The following is a 14,722-nucleotide window of genomic DNA, read 5'->3' on the forward strand; positions in this document are numbered from 1 at the left end:
GAAAAGAGGCAGAACGTCCACAATGATGCACTTGGCCAAAAAGGGCGTATGCGTTTTTTCCTGAATATATTCAGGAAAAAACGCATACGCCCTTTTTGGCCAACCAAGCAAGCTTGCAAAGGAAATCTGCACTACAATGAAGTCTCACTTCCCCCCGGTCAAAAGGGCCATCTGAAAAAAGTGTAAAATCCAGAAAGGCAGGACAGGCCATGGAGAACTGGGAGCCTTGTTATGCTGATGGGCGGGATGTAAATTGCCAACAGACACTCAGGAGAAGTGTATGGTGTTTCCAGAAACATCTAAAAAACAAAGCAACAGAGCCTAGGGCACTTCCACTTATGGTCCTATAGCTTCGGGAAATTAAAATCAAAAAGACACAGCCACCCCAATGTTTGGGACGCCTCCGTTTACAAGAACCTCGTTTACCGTACAAGTTCAATATCACAGAAAGTGAAAAATGGATAAAGAACTTGTGGTACTTACGTACAATGCAGTATCACTCAGCAATGAAATCTATGTCATCAGGCCCGTAGCAGCATAATGAGTGGATTCAGGTACGATGATTCTAACTGAAATAAGTCACACAGAAAAAGAAACATCATAAGATATCAGTAATACACGGAATGTAAACTTGGCTACACAGGAACTGCATTCCAAAACAGAACAGGTTCTCAAATTTAGAAAACCAACTTATGCTTGCTTAAGGGTAAAGGTGAGTTGGGGTGCTGCATAAAACCAGAGATTGAAATGAGCACAGATAAAGTTCCTTAAGCCAAATATGGAATAGACAAGAGCTACTCCTTGCTCAACGAAATGGACTCAACACCCCATATTAAACGCCTAAGAATGTACCTGACTAGTAAGTATCTTAAAACCTATGGATTGCTATGTCTCCAAAAGACAATCAAGCGTGTGTACAGGGGCATAAACGCAGCAGTGATAGGATTGGAGAGGTTCAGTGAGCAAATGAAGACCCTTTGAAGTCATATTGCATGGTACCCATTCCACGGGTTTCAACTACCCAGGTTTAAGGTATTCTTCCTTCAGCTAAAACATGCATGTGGAACCTAGAGTATGATCAACCATGTGATCGGGAGACGTGTTCAAATATGTCTCAGTTTTCGTACCCTGGTACTCGGGTGCAATATTCCAGACGCTTTACTAACACTCTCCCGACTTGGAGAGTCAGTCCCTTTAACCTCCTGTTTGGCCCAGTTTGCAATTTCTGCGGAAGATGAACAGGAATAGCGAGAACCAATGAGAGACTAGCTGGAGGTGTCTGGACGGGCAAATTTAACTCTCATTTCCCACCAGGAAGAGGAATTAACCAAAGGCTCAGGGTGCCGTGCCGGAACCAGATTAGGGCCTGAAGCCATCCTGCGGTGTTGCGGCCAGGTCACAAGAAAGCGAGTTGAAGAAAGGAGCTCAGGGGCACTGTAATTCACAAACCTGCAGAGTTATAAATGACAGCTATCGTCCAAAAATAGACTGAAGTAAGGCTGCCAAGAGGACTTGAAAGCAGGGCACAATTGCAGGAAACCGATTTCAGGAGGTAGACTGGAATTGCATTGAAAGCATAGGAAAAGAGGCCTAAGGTCCACAATGATGCACTTGGCCACAAAGGGCGTATGCGTTTTTTCCTGAATATATTCAGGAAAAAACGCATACGCCCTTTTTGGCCAACCAAGCAAGCTTGCAAAGGAAATCTGCACTACAATGAAGTCTCACTTCCCCCCGGTCAAAAGGGCCATCTGAAAAAAGTGTAAAATGCAGAAAGGCAGGACAGGCCATGGAGAACTGGGAGCCTTGTTATGCTGATGGGCGGGATGTAAATTGCCAACATCCACTCCGGAGAAGTGTATGGTGTTTCCTGAAACATCTAAAAAACAAAGCAACAGAGCCTAGTGCACTTCCACTTATGGTCCTATAGCTTAGGGAAATTAAAATCAAAAAGACACAGCCACCCCAAAGTTTGGGACGCCTCCGTTTAAAAGAACCTCGTTTACCGTACAAGTTCAATATCACAGAAAGTGAAAAATGGATAAAGAAGTTGTGGTACTCATGTACAAAGCAATATCACTCAGCAATGAAATCTATGTCACCAGGCCCGTAGCAGCATAATGAGTGGATTCGGGTATGGTGATTCTAACTGAAATAAGTCTAACAGAAAAAGAAACATCAAAAAATATCACTAATACATGGAATTTAAACTTGGCTACAGAGGAACTGAATTACAAAACAGAACAGGGTCTCAAATTTAGAAAACCAACTTATGCTTGCTTAAGTGGAAAGGTGAGTTGGGGTGCTGCATAAAACCAGAGACTGAAATGAGCACAGATAAAGTTCCTTAAGCCAAATATGGAATAGACAAGAGCTACTCCTTGCTCAAAGAAATGGACTCCACACCCCATATTAAACGCCTAAGAATATACCTGACTAGTAAGTATCTTAAAACCTATGGATTGCTATGTCTCCAAAAGAGAATCAAGCGTGTGTACAAGGGTCATAAACGCAGCAGTGATAGGATTGGAGAGATTCGGTGAGCAAATGAAGACCCTTTGAAGTCATATTGCATGGTACCCATTCCACGGGTCTCAACTCTCCAGGTTTTAGGTATTCTTCCTTCAGCTAAAACATGCATGTGGAACCCAGAGTATGATCAACCGTGTGATCGGGAGACATGTTCAAATATGTCTCAGTTTTCATCCCCTGGTACTTCGGTGCAACATTCCAGACGCTTTACTAACACTCTCCCCACTTGGAGAGTCAGCACCTTTAACCTCCTGTTTGGCCCAGTTTGCAAATTCTGCGGAAGATGTACAGGAATAGGGAGAACCAATGAGAGACAAGCGGGAGCTGTCTGGATTGGCAAATTTAACTCTAATTTCCCACCAGGATGAGGAATTAACCAAAGGCTCAGCGTGCCGTGCCGGAACCAGATTAGGGCCTGAAGCCATCCTGCGGTGTTGCGGCCAGGTCACAAGAAAGCGAGTTGAAGAAAGGAGCTCAGGGGCACTGTAATTCACAAACCTGCAGAGTTATAAATGACAGCTATCGTCCAAAAATAGACTGAAGTAAGGTTGCCAAGAGGACTTGAAAGCAGGGCAGAATTGCAGGAAACCGATTTCAGGAGGTAGACTGGAATTGCATTGAAAGCATAGGAAAAGAGGCAGAACGTCCACAATGATGCACTTGGCCAAAAAGGGCGTATGCGTTTTTTCCTGAATATATTCAGGAAAAAACGCATACGCCCTTTTTGGCCAACCAAGCAAGCTTGCAAAGGAAATCTGCACTACAATGAAGTCTCACTTCCCCCCGGTCAAAAGGGCCATCTGAAAAGAGTGTAAAATCCAGAAAGGCAGGACAGGCCATGGAGAACTGGGAGCCTTGTTATGCTGATGGGCGGGATGTAAATTGCCAACAGACACTCGGTAGAAGTGTATGGTGTTTCCAGAAACATCTAAAAAACAAAGCAACAGAGCCTAGGGCACTTCCACTTATGGTCCTATAGCTTCGGGAAATTAAAATCAAAAAGACACAGCCACCCCAATGTTTGGGACGCCTCTGTTTACAAGAACCTCGTTTACCGTACAAGTTCAATATCACAGAAAGAGAAAAATGGATAAAGAACTTGTGGTACTTATGTACAATGCAATATCACTCAGCAATGAAATCTGTCATCAGGCCCGTAGCAGCATAATGAGTGGATTCAGGTACGATGATTCTAACTGAAATAAGTCACACAGAAAAAGAAACATCATAAGATATCACTAATATACGGAATGTAAACTTGGTTACACAGGAACTGCATTCCAAAACAGAACAGGGTCTCAAATTTAGAAAACCAACTTCTGCTTGCTTAAGGGTAAAGGTGAGTTGGGGTGCTGCATAAAACCAGAGATTGAAATGAGCACAGATAAAGTTCCTTAAGCCAAATATGGAATAGACAAGAGCTACTCCTTGCTCAACGAAATGGACTCAACACCCCATATTAAACGCCTAGGAATGTACCTGACTAGTAAGTATCTTAAAACCTAGGGATTTCTATGTCTCCGAAAGAGAATCAAGCGTGTGTACTGGGGCATAAATGCAGCAGTGATAGGATTGGAGAGTTTCGGTGAGCAAATGAAGACTCTTTGAAGTCATATTGCGTGGTACCCATTCCACGGGTCTCAACTCTCCAGGTTTAAGGTATTCTTCCTTCAGCTAAAACATGCATGTGGAACCCAGAGTATGATCAACCGTGTGATCGGGAGACGTGTTCAAATATGTCTCAGTTTTCATACCCTGGTACTCGGGTGCAACATTCCAGACGCTTTACTAACACTCTCCCGACTTGGACAGTCAGTGCCTTTAACCTCCTGTTTGGCCCAGTTTGCAATTTCTGCGGAAGATGAACAGGAATAGCGAGAACCAATGAGAGGCTAGCTGGAGGTGTCTGGACGGGCAAATTTAACTCTCATTTCCCACCAGGAAGAAGAAATAACCAAAGGCTCAGCGTGCCGTGCCGGAACCAGATTAGGGCCTGAAGCCATCCTGCGGTGTTGCGGCCAGCTCACAAGAAAGCGAGTTGAAGAAAGGAGGTCAGGGGCACTGTAATTCACAAACCTGCAGAGTTATAAATGACAGCTATCGTCCAAAAATAGACTAAAGTAAGGCTGCCAAGAGGACTTGAAAGCAGGGCAGAATTGCAGGAAACCGATTTCAGGAGGTAGACTGGAATTGCATTGAAAGCATAGGAAAAGAGGCAGAACGTCCACAATGATGCACTTGGCCAAAAAGGGCGTATGCGTTTTTTCCTGAATATATTCAGGAAAAAACGCATACGCCCTTTTTGGCCAACCAAGCAAGCTTGCAAAGAAATCTGCACTAAAATGAAGTCTCACTTCCCCCCGGTCAAAAGGGCCATCTGAAAAAAGTGTAAAATCCAGAAAGGCAGGACAGGCCATGGAGAACTGGGAGCCTTGTTATGCTGATGGGCGGGATGTAAATTGCCAACAGACACTCGGGAGAAGTGTATGGTGTTTCCTGAAACATCTAAAAAACAAAGCAACAGAGCCTAGGGCACTGCCACTTATGGTCCTATAGCTTAGGGAAATTAAAATCAAAAAGACACAGCCACCCCAAAGTTTGGAACGCCTCTGTTTACAAGAACCTCGTTTACCGTACAAGTTCAATATCACAGAAAGTGAAAAATGCATAAAGAACTTGTGGTACTTACGTACAATGCAATATCACTCAGCAATGAAATCTATGTCATCAGGCCCGTAGCAGCATAATGAGTGGATTCAGGTACGATGATTCTAACTGAAATAAGTCACACAGAAAAAGAAACATCAAAAGATATCACTAATACACGGAATGTAAACTTGGCTACACAGGAACTGAATTCCAAAACAGAACAGGGTCTCAAATTTAGAAAACCAACTTCTGCTTGCTTAAGGGGAAAGGTGAGTTGGGGTGCTGCATAAAACCAGAGATTGAAATGAGCACAGATAAAGTTCCTTAAGCCAAATATGGAATAGACAAGAGCTACTCCTTGCTCAACGAAATGGACTCAACACCCCATATTAAACGCCTAAGAATGTACCTGACTAGTAAGTATCTTAAAACCTAGGGATTGCTATGTCTCCAAAAGACAATCAAGCGTGTGTACTGGGGCATAAACGCAGCAGTGATAGGAGTGGAGAGGTTCGGTGAGCAAATGAAGACCCTTTGAAGTCATATTGCATGGTACCCATTCCACGGGTCTCAACTCTCCAGGTTTAAGGTATTCTTCCTTCAGCTAAAACATGCATGTGGAACCCAGAGTATGATCAACCGTGTGATCGGGAGACGTGTTCAAATATGTCTCAGTTTTCCTCCCCTGGTACTCGGGTGCAACATTCCAGACGCTTTACTAACACTCTCCCGACTTGGAGAGTCAGTCCCTTTAACCTCCTGTTTGGCCCAGTTTGCAATTTCTGCGGAAGATGAACAGGAATAGCGAGAACCAATGAGAGACTAGCTGGAGGTGTCTGGACGGGCAAATTTAACTCTCATTTCCCACTAGGAAGAGGAATTAACCAAAGGCTCAGCGTGCCGTGGCGGAAACAGATTAGGGCCTGAAGCCATCCTGCGGTGTTGCGGCCAGCTCACAAGAAAGTGAGTTGAAGAAAGGAGCTCAGGGGCTCTGTAATTCACAAACCTGCAGAGTTATAAATGACAGCTATCGTCCAAAAATATACTGAAGTAAGGCTGCCAAGAGGACTTGAAAGCGGGGCAGAATTGCAGGATACCGATTTCAGGAGGTAGACTGGAATTGCATTGAAAGCGTAGGAAAAGAGGCAGAACGTCCACAATGATGCACTTTGCCAAAAGGGCATATGCGTTTTTTCCTGAATATATTCAGGAAAAAACGCATACGCCCTTTTTGGCCAACCAAGCAAGCTTGCAAAGGAAATCTGCACTACAATGAAGTCTCACTTCCCCCTGGTCAAAAGGGCCATCAGAATAAAGTGTAAAATCCAGAAAGGCAGGACAGGCCATGGAGAACTGGGAGCCTTTTTATGCTGATGGGCGGGATGTAAATTGCCAACAGACACTCGGGAGAAGTGTATGGTGTTTCCTGAAACATCTAAAAAACAAAGCAACAGAGCCTAGGGCACTTCCACTTATGGTCCTATAGCTTAGGGAAATTAATATCAAAAAGACACAGCAACCCCAAAATTTGGGACGGCTCTTTTTACAGGAATCTCTTCTACGGCACAAGTTAAATATCCCAGAGAGCAAATAATGGATAAAGAATTTGCGGTACTTCTGTACAACAGAATACCACTCAGCAATGAAATCTATGTCACCAGGCCCGTACCAGCATAATGAGTGGATTGAGGCACGATGATTCTAAGTGAAATAAGTCACACAGAAAAAGAAACATCATAAGGTATCACTAATACACGGAATGTGAACTTGGCTACACATGAACTGAATTACAAAACAGAACAGGGTCTCAAGTTTAGAAAACCAACTTATGCCTGCTTAAGGGGGAAGGTGAGTTGGGGTGCTGCATAAAAGCAGAGTTTGAAATTAGCACAGATACCGTTCCATAAGCCAAATATGTAATAGACAAGAGCTACCCCTTGCTCAACGAAATGGATTCAACAATGAGGTATCACCTCACACCTGGTAGAATAGGCATCATTGAAAATCTACAAACAAAAAATGCTGGAAAGGGTGTGGAGAAAAGGAACCCTCTTCCACTATTGTTGGGAATATAAATTGATACAGTCATTATGGAGAACAATATGGAATTTCTTAAGAAACTAACAATAGAATTACCATATGATACAGCAATCCCAGTACTGGACATATACCCAGACAAAACCATAAATCAAAAAGAGTCATTCACCGCAATGTTCATTGCATCACTATTTACAATATCGAGTTAATGGAAGCAACCTAAATGCCCACAGACAGACGAATGCATAAAGCTGTGGTACATATATAAAATGGAATATTACTAAGCCATGAAAAGGAATGAAATTGGGTCATTTGTAGAGACGTCGATGGATCTAGAGACTGTCATACAGAGTGAAGTAAGTCAGAAGGAGAAAAACAAATCTTGTATATTCATGCATATATGTGGAACCTAGAAAAACTGTACAGATTAACCATTTTGCAAGGCATAAATAGAGCAACAGATGTAGACAACAAACGTATGGACAACAAGGGGGGAAAGCTGTTGGGGGGGTGGTGGTGGGAGGAGTTGAGAGACTGGGATTGGCATGTATACATTTATATGTATAAAATAGATAACCAATAAGAACCTGCTGTATAAAAATATAAAATAAAATTCAAAATTAAAAAGAAATAAAATTTAAAAAATAAAACAGAAAAAACAATTATTCCCTGCACATACATGTATTTATATGAATAAATTATTTCCATGCTTATATCTGTAAATACAAAAAAGAGGAATAAAATCTACCTTGAACCAAAAACGAAAAAGAGAAAAAAACACAGAACCCACCAGTTACACAGAGGAAAACGGTATCAGGGCACTTGCTCCAGTTGTAAACAATTCTGAAGTTGGTCAGTGGTGGGGAATCATCTCCCATTCAGCCAGCAGCCCCCACGCAACAAGCGTCCTCATTGCAAAGCTGGGGCACCGTGCCGAGGCATCTGTGAGTAAACGTGAGCTGAGCCCCAGGCCAGTTGCTGCTGAACTATTCCCACCCGTCCCAGGTAAAACACCTGAATATATACAAGGACTTGAAAGCCTAGAGGAAGGGCCATAGAGCCACACGAGTGACAGCATGCCGGCCGACTTGGTGCCTGCAGGCCAGCCAGGATGGTCCTGGCCCTGGGTGCTCTTCTGGAAGATTTCCATTTCCCTGCCTGAGATACCCGTCCTGTCCCTGCCCCCACTGCTTTTTTCCTTCCTCACCTCTGCCCAGGGAGAAATTCCAGCAGCAGGTATGGGTGACACATCCTCTTCTTTAGCAGGTGGCAGCCTGGCAACTGCTGCAGAAAGTCCAGCAGAGCCCCACTCACACTGGGCCACCCACAAAGCCGTGGCCTCTCACTCCCTCCCACCAGCCCAGCCCCGAGACTGCTGACAGGGCAGAGAAAATGGCGTCAGGCACGGCTGCAGGGGCTCTTGCTGCCTGGAGTGGTATTTATATTGATCTCAACCCAGGCACACCTGGGGAGGGCTGGCCGGCACGGTAAGGCTGCCCAGGTCAGCCAATCATCACCCCTCAGGGGCTCACAGTTGCAGAAAATGGAACTTGCTGAACCGGCCAGGTCCAAGGAACAGGTGTGGGCTCCTGAGAGTCAGGATAGACAAGGGGCTGCAGCTTTGGCTTGTTTTCTAATCATTTTATCTGGCCCATGAGTGGGAGACAACTTCAAGAAAACCCTCTCCTAATGAGAGGAACCCAGGAGTCAGGCAGAGGAGGGGTGGGTGGTGGTTGGAGACAGAGGCCTGGTGCCCCGGGTGCAGTGGAAGTCTCTGGAAGACCAGGTGGAGGGAGGCCTCACGGAGTGATGCCCAGGGTCACAGACCTGTCGCAGCTGCTGTTTGTTAGTTCAAGTCCTGCTCTGAGGTGCTCTGTGTCAGCTCTGAGCGACAGGTGAGCTGGGGGTGCTCTGCAATGAGGGCTATGTGCACGGTTCCTGTGTGCCCAGCCCTGCCACGGTACCTGCAAGGGTAGCTCTGTATCCTGGGAGGGGCCTGACCACGAGAGCCCCGTGGGCTGGGGTGGGGGTGGGGTACCTGCCCAGGTGAGCTCCATATTCTGGGATTGGTCTGACCACGAGAGCCCCATGGGCTGCTGGGGACCTGGTAAAGGATGTCAGGACAGTCAGTGAAGCCACCGAGGGTATACCTCCAGTTGCTCCTAATTCCTACACCCTGCTGGTCATTCTACCAACCACCAGGACATGGTATTCTGTATTAGTCTTCAATGATGCCTTCTTTTGTATTCCATTAGTCCCAGAGTCACAAGAAATTTTGGCTTGTGAGTGGCAGGACTCCACATACAACTAAAACAATACTTCCGGGCCGTCTGGCCCCAAGGGTGCAAAAATTCCCACACCATCTTTGGGGAAAGCTTAGCTAAAGACCTAAAAGTTCTACCTCTGGAAAAGGAAACCCTCCTTCAATATGCAGACGACATTCTGATCACCAGCCCTACTAAGGAGGCCTCTGAACTACCAAGCCAATAAAGGATAGAAGTTGTCCAAGAAAAAGCTCAAATATCACAGACTGCGGTGACCTGCCTGGGCTTCATTCTCACAGAAGGTCAGAGAAGCCCATCCCAGGAAAGGGAAGAAACCATTTTCAGCCTTACCCCTTTCTAAAACTAGAAGACAGCTTAGGGGTTCCTGGGGAGGCCAGGGTTTGCTGCTTCTGGATCCCTAACTACAGTCTACTAGCTGGGCCTCTATATGAAACACTGAAAGGAAAAGATGATGATCCTTTTGAATAGAATCCAGAAGTGGCCTTTCAAGAATGGAAAGAGCAGTCAATTCAGACCCTTGCCCTGGAACTCCCTAATTTAGCTAAACCCTTTGATCTTTACAATCCCGGTGAAAGGTGAATCGCCATTGGAGAATTAGTGCAAAAACTGGGACCACTTGAAATGGAACAATGCAAGAATGCCATCCAGGTAGGATAAACTACGGTCACTAAGGGGCTTGGCCCACTGCCACATCTGGCCAAGATACTGGCGGTATCTAAAAACCTGGAAATCAGCAGCCCAAAAGGCCACCTCCCTCCTAAGGGAAAAGGACCCCACGTGGTGATCCTAACCACCAACCATGCCCTGAAGTTGCAGGGTTCGCTCCGTGGGCACACCGACCTCGAGTGAGGAGGCCCTCCAACTCCAACATCCAGAGAGATAACCGGGGGCAACAGGGCACCATGACGACTCGTGTGAACATCACTTGACCTGGAGTTTCTCTCATAAAACAACAAGAGTGTGTCCCAAAAGAGTAGACTACTGCTTGCAGGACTTACTGCACCCAGAGGGGAGCTAATAATCTTGGCGGGGGAACAGTATACCACACTGTCACCATAGAAAAGCCTACAGACACCGTGATGATGGTGGCCAATAAGACCGGCTGGACTCCTGTTTACTTCAAAAGGCTGTTGACTCAGTAGCCATCATGGTCCTTGGTCACCACTGACCCTGGACTGTCTGGGAGTTGAGCGGGCAGGGCTCTGACACCTGGTGCTGTTTGTACGTTAATTCAGGGGCCTAATTGAAGAAAGCGCAGACTACTGGTCAGAGCATCTAGGCTGGCAGAGACGGTCAGCCTAAGGTGGCCGAACAAATGTGGGGTGGGGTGAAACCGGCCCCCACAGCGTCTCTGCACATCTCTTTCCTGGACCCTTAAAGGTCATTAGAATCTATAACACTTCCAATGCTGGTGCTCAGGTGGACGAGCAGGGAGGCAGGGGTCCTGGGGACAATCAACGTCACCGGGAGGCTGCTGGGGAGAAGCTCTGACCCTCGCCCCAGGGTATGAGGGCTCCCAACTCAGCACTCAGCAGTTACAGAAGAAGGGTCTGCACCCTCAGCACTCCAAGAATGAGGAACGGGACAAAAGGCAGAGGAGGGGTTTGTCCCCAGCAAAGCCCATTAAAAATCCCTGGGAGATAAAAATAGAATCTGGGCAATAAAGTCAAGTCTAACCTTTTTTATCCTTTGTGCTTTGTCTAATTTCACGTGCTCCTAGGGTCCCGCATGCAGAGGTTCCACACCCGGCACTTCAGACCAGATTTCCTAGTGCAGAATGGCTGGGTCGACACCTCAGCTCCTGGGGCCCAGTGCAGACTCCACGATATAGAGCCTGAGCTACAGCCAACCCGGCCCTCGAGAGCTCCGCCGCCTCCCTCCCTCCCACTGACTCTGACAGGATCTCTACACAGCAGCCCAGCCCACAGCCCACGGGGTAGTGCATGCTCTCACCTCTCCATTCTCTGATCAAAATATAAAGTTTCCTTTGCTTGTGAACCAAACTCAGTCTCGATCTGTTGGCCCCAATGACACTGGGCAGGGGGACACTTGTTGGGGTCCACTCTGGAGGATCAGTAACAGAAATTGAGACTATTGTAACCTCAATGAACAGATGTGTGAGCCAAACTGTAGTTAACATAGAACAGTGTATAAGGCTCGGGTAAAATAAGATGTTTTTAACACTTCCATTTGATATTTCCATCACTTTTTATAAGCAAGTTCAGTGAAAAGGTTTGTCTTATTTGTCAGGTCAATATTAGAGAAACGAAGTGATTTCTTTCCAAGGATGTACAGCTAATAATCTTGGTTAAACCTTCAATCTTGTGTTAAATGCTTTTCCATTGAAAATGATACCTCTCTTTCAGCTCCCCCATTTCTGAGAAGTATAAAATCTTATAATTTATTATTACCAAAGGGGAAAGGTGGGAGGAGGGATAAATTAACAGTTTGGAATGAACACATACACACTGCTATGTATAAAATAGATCATCAACAAGGAACTACTGTATAGCACAGGGAACTACACTCAACATTTTGCAATAACCTATAAGGGGAAATAATCTGAAAAAGAATAGATATTTTTATTGACATCATCTATCAATGACAGTTAAAGTGTAGCCTAAGGGAAGCTGGTGGTGAGTGCTTCTGACCCTGAAGACTTCAATCATCTAAAGTTTGGACTCTGCCTACTTCCCAAGGCCCTTAATGAACATATGTGTAGCCGTAGCTTAAAAACTTCCCCAGTTTGGGTTTCGGGGAGACACTGATTTTGAAAAAGCCCTGGTGTTCTCCTTACATGAATGGGACTCTTCCTACTGCTAAAACATGTCTGTCACACCCAGAGGATGGTATACCATCTGATCGGGAAGAGTTTGGAAAAGGCATCTCATCTCCTCATCTCCTGGTGCTCGGGTTCACCCCTCCAGCGTCTTTACTAACAGTCTCCCCACTTGGAGATGTCAGCACTGTCAACATCCTGTTGCGTACAGTTTGGAATTTGTCCAGAGGATGAAGCGGAAGGATGAGGAACAATGAGAGACAAGTCCTAGGTGTTCAGACAGGCACATGTCACTCTAATTTCCAATCAGGAAGACGAATTGACCAAAGGCTAGGGTTGCCCATGGAAACAGTATAGGGCTTGAGGAAATCCCGCTGCTTTGTGGCCAGTTCCCATAAACACGAGTTGAACAATGGAACTCAGGGGCAGTAAAATTCACAAAACTGCAGAGTTGAAAATATCCATCACTGAAAAATGTCTTGAGGAAAGTCAGAGAAAAGGACTTGTAAGCAAGGGAGAATGGCAGGAAAGGGATTTGAGGAGGTAGAAAGGACTCGCCATTAAGCACAAGAAAAGGAGCTGAACATTGCCAACATTGCAGTTGGCCAAAAAGGGTGTATGCGTTCTTTTCTGTATATATTCAAGAAAAGGGCATACACTATTTTAGCCAACCAAACAGGTGGGCACTGGAAGTCAATACTACAAAAGATATCACTTCGCATCAGTCAGAAGAGCCATCCTCATAAAGCATAAACAACAGAAATGCAGGACAGGGCAACGAGAAGAGGGAGCCCTGTGAGACTTATAGTGGAAATGTATATTGCCAACGGCCATTCTGGAGAAGTGTATTGTGTTTACTAAAGCATCTAAAAAATGAGCTACAGAGCATAGGGCACTTGCACTCATGGGCGTATATCTTGGGAAAAACAAAAATCGAGAGGACACAGGCACCCCAATGTTTACCCCCTCTCTGTTTAAAAGATCCTCGACTAGGATATAACTTAAATGTCTCTGGAGGGAAAAAATGGATAGAGATGTGGTACTTAGGTAGAGTGGAATATTATTCAGCCTGGAAATCAATGAAATATGGCCAGTTGTAACAACTCCGGAGGAGTTACGTATGATCATTCTAAGTGACAGAATTCAAAAAGAAAAAGACACATATCATAAGATATCACTTAAAGGTGGAATCCAAAATGGCTACACATGAAATAAATTACAAAACAAAAACATAGTCAAATATGTAGAAAACACGCATAAGGCTGCTAAACGGGAAAGGTGGGGAGGGGTGAGGCATCATCCAGGAGGTTGAAATTAGCAAAGATACCATTCCAAATACCAAACTGATAATCAACAAGGCCTACACGGTAGCTAAAAGAACTGCACTCAGCACACTCAAGTCACCGGAAAAGAATATATACGACTGGTAAGAATCTGAAAAAGAATTTATTGATGTCTCTCTGTACGTGAATCAAGTGGATGTACAGCAGCAAGAAACAGAGCTTTGAAAATCAGCTGTAACCAATATAGTAATAAATTGAAAAAAATAAACGACAGAGAGACAGAGAAAACCTCTTACAACTTTTCCTCAGGGACGGTGATGCAACATGGATTGAACACATCTAGACCCACAGCAGGATGAGACATAAGGCTGGAAACTGTTTGCGCTAAGAGAAATGTGAGGTTGGGTGAGGAAATACACACCCTTTAAAGTAATACTACCTGGTACCCATTCAATGGGTCCCAAATCTGCAGGTTCAAGGGATATTCCTACAGCTAAAACATGCATGGAAAACCCAGAGGACTGTACACCATGTGATCGGGAGATGTGTCTAAAATGCACCTCATTTATCCTCTCCTGGTGCTCCTGTTCACCATTCCAGCCACACTACTTAGAATCTCCCCACTTGGAGAATCAGCACATTTAAACTTCTGTTTCACACATTTTGCAAATTGTGAGGAGGATGAACGGGAAGAGGGGGAACCAATGAGAGAAGAGTTGTAGGGGTTTGGACGGGCACATATCACTCTAATTTCCCATTAAGAGTAAGAATTAAAGGAAGGCTCAGCCTGCCTCGCCGGAGCCAAAATAGGGCCTGAAGCAATCCTGCGGGTTTGAGGCCAGCTCACAAAAGAGCAACTTAAAAAATGGAGCTCAGGGTCACTGCAATTCACAAACCTGCAGAGTTATAAATGAAAACTAACGTCCAAAAATATGTTGAGGTAAGGCAAAGAAGAGGATCTGAATGCAAGACAGAATTGCAAGAAACAGATTTCAAGAGATAGATTGGACTCGTCTTTAACGCACATGAAAAGCGGCAGAATTTCGACAATGATGCAGTTGGCCCAAAAGGGCGTATGCGTTTTTTCCTGATTATATCCAGGAAAAAACGCATACGCACTTTATGGGCAACGAAGCAAGCAAGCAATGCAAATGTGC

The 14,722-nt window shown here is 45.1% G+C and overlaps 1 long non-coding RNA gene across 16 annotated transcripts in view; it reads right to left on the bottom strand.

The window, feature by feature from the left end:
* Nucleotides 1-14,722, bottom strand: part of LOC307181435 — a 2,786,049-nt gene that overhangs the window by 1,917,780 nt on the left and 853,547 nt on the right. The gene's annotated exons all lie outside the window — the stretch shown is intronic.

Source organism: Stenella coeruleoalba (genome assembly GCF_951394435.1).
Source record: "Stenella coeruleoalba genome assembly, contig: scaffold_29, whole genome shotgun sequence".
Taxonomy (NCBI): domain Eukaryota; kingdom Metazoa; phylum Chordata; class Mammalia; order Artiodactyla; family Delphinidae; genus Stenella; species Stenella coeruleoalba.